The sequence below is a fragment of the Penaeus chinensis genome, chromosome 11 (assembly GCF_019202785.1).
Source record: "Penaeus chinensis breed Huanghai No. 1 chromosome 11, ASM1920278v2, whole genome shotgun sequence".
NCBI classification, from domain to species: domain Eukaryota; kingdom Metazoa; phylum Arthropoda; class Malacostraca; order Decapoda; family Penaeidae; genus Penaeus; species Penaeus chinensis.
In genome coordinates, this window is record NC_061829.1 from 43,793,166 (window position 1) to 43,795,665 (window position 2,500).

Consider the following 2,500-nt stretch of genomic DNA (forward strand, 5'->3'; position numbering starts at 1 on the left):
ATGTCACTCTCTACAAGAACAAGGGCGACCGCAGTGATTGTAACAACTATCGTGGGATCTCTCTTCTCAGCAGTGTCGGAAAAGCCTTCGCCAGGGTATTCCTCAACCAAATGCAGGTACTTGCTGACCGCGTGTATCCCAAGTCGCAGTGTGGGTTCTGGGCCAAGCACAACCATCGACATAGTGTTCTCCCTCAGGCAGCTGCAAGAAAAGTGCCGAGAACAGTGACATCCCTTGTACCTCGCCTTCATCGACCCGACAAAGGCGTTAGACTTAATCGGTCTAGCCTCTAGGCCCTCCTCCACAAGATTGGATGCCCCCCAAGCTTCTGAAGATGGTCCAGTCGTTTCAAGACATGTCGGGCACAGTTCAGTATGATGGATCATCATCGGACCCTTTTTCCAATCAAGAGCAGCGTAAAACAAAAGTGTGTCCTGGCCGACACTTTTTGGCATATTCTTCTCCCTGCTCCTGCGCTATGCATTCAGCAAGTCCGAAGATGGCATCTTCCTCCACACACGGAGCGACGGGAACCTCTTCAACATCGCCCGCGTTAGAGTGAAGATCAAGGTCCTCATCTGGGAGATGTTTTTCGCTGATGATGCCGTCCTCACTGCTCACATTAAAGCCACCTTTCAGCGACTCACCACTCGTTTCGCAGTGGTATGCACAAAATTCAGGCTCATAATCAACCTCAAGAAGACAAACATAATTGGCCAGGATGTCAGCACCATTCAAAGCAGCAATCGCCATGGCCCGCCTAGCGAAGCGTGTGGGGAACAACCCCATATTGACCCTCAGCACAGATGAAGGTATATCATGCATGCGTGCTGAGCCCCCTTCTGTATGGTAGTGAGGCGTGGACTCTGTACATGCACCAAGAGCTAAGACTGAACACTTTTTCACATGTGCAACCTCAGATGACTCCTCGGCATCACCTGGCAGGATCATGTCTCTAATGCTGGCCTCTTGGCCCAGGCAGGCATGTCAAGCATGTTTTCATCTTCTCGCAGAGGGGCCTGCGCTGGCTTGGACACATATGCAGGATGGATGATGACCACATCCCTAAGGACATCCTCTATGGTGAGCTTGCCATAGGAACAAGGCCAACTGGACGACCCACACATCAAACAGGCCAAGGAGAAGAGAGAGTTCCAGTGTGAGGAAAAGAAGAACGGCAAACAGCAGAAAATTCAGTCTACTACTGTCGCCTCCCTGGTCCCTACTGCTGACTAGACTTGCAGCAAGTATAATAGGAGTTGCTGCTCCTGCATTGGCTTATTCAGGCACAGCCAGTGCTGCAACCCCATAATCAAGTAATGATAACTAAGTATTCATACTCAGATGCAGACTCGATTGTCTCTAGAGACAGAAGGATGCCAACAAATATACATATATACATATATATGGTAGAAAACCCACAATGCAAAAACTAGAGGAAAGGGAGAGGGGGGGGGGGGGTATAAAGGAGAGAAAGGAGAGGCAACACGATAACAAGGGACAGGTGAGGACTGACGAACGGAAGCGAGGTGAGGTCAGATCAGGTCGGAGGAACGGGCGGACTATACGCAGGGTGGCCGGCATAAGGGAGAAAGTGTAGGATGGGGGAAGCGAGGAGACTATCGGCAGGAGAAAAGCCGCAGTTTAAGTTGAAATTAGGCAGCAGCTTTATCCAGGTGGATTCCACCAGTCTGCGGGCATGGACATCATCGGAAGGAAAGACAATTCGCGCCGCTAACCAGTCCACCTGATGTCCTGTATCCCACTGATGGCAAAAGAGGGCGTTGTTGTTGAGTCCTCAGGATACAGCATACTTATGTTGAGACAGACGCTTAGTGAGACTGGCGCTTGTCTCACCAAAGTATTGCTTGTCAAAGGAGGTAGCTGAACGAGTAGAAATAACATACATCTACTCTGCAACCCAAGTGAGAAAGGTAGCTTTCTATCAGCCAGATGGCGGATAGAAAGAATACACACCCGATCTCGCTACTGTAACAAAAGATAACAACCAAAGGCCAGCGAAGCACGCAGACAGATACTTGATAATTTAACCAAAAGCCAATATAGACCCCTTCACATTAAAACCGGAATAATAATACCAATAGTACACTCATTACCAATACCAATTTTAAAAAAGTCAACTAGAAAAAATAAAGCAGCTACATAGAAAAGACCTGTAGCAGAATCCCACCAGCGCACAGCATCAACAGACTCACATCAAGCCACTGTACGACGTCAGCGTGGTGAAGCATCGCAGCGGTATATATATATATATATATATATATATATATATATATATATATATATATATATATATATACATACATACATACATACATACATATACATACATATATATATATATGTATATATATATATATACATATTTATGTGTATATATGCATATATATGTATATATATACATATATATGTGTATATATATATACATATATATAGATATAGATCTGTGTGTATGTGTGCATATAAATAAGGCAGTAAG

At 45.6% G+C, this 2,500-nt stretch overlaps 1 protein-coding gene across 5 annotated transcripts in view; it reads right to left on the reverse strand.

Moving 5' to 3' along the window:
• Nucleotides 1–2,500, reverse strand: part of LOC125030360 (glycoprotein-N-acetylgalactosamine 3-beta-galactosyltransferase 1-like) — a 23,066-nt gene that overhangs the window by 10,788 nt on the left and 9,778 nt on the right. The window lies entirely within an intron of this gene.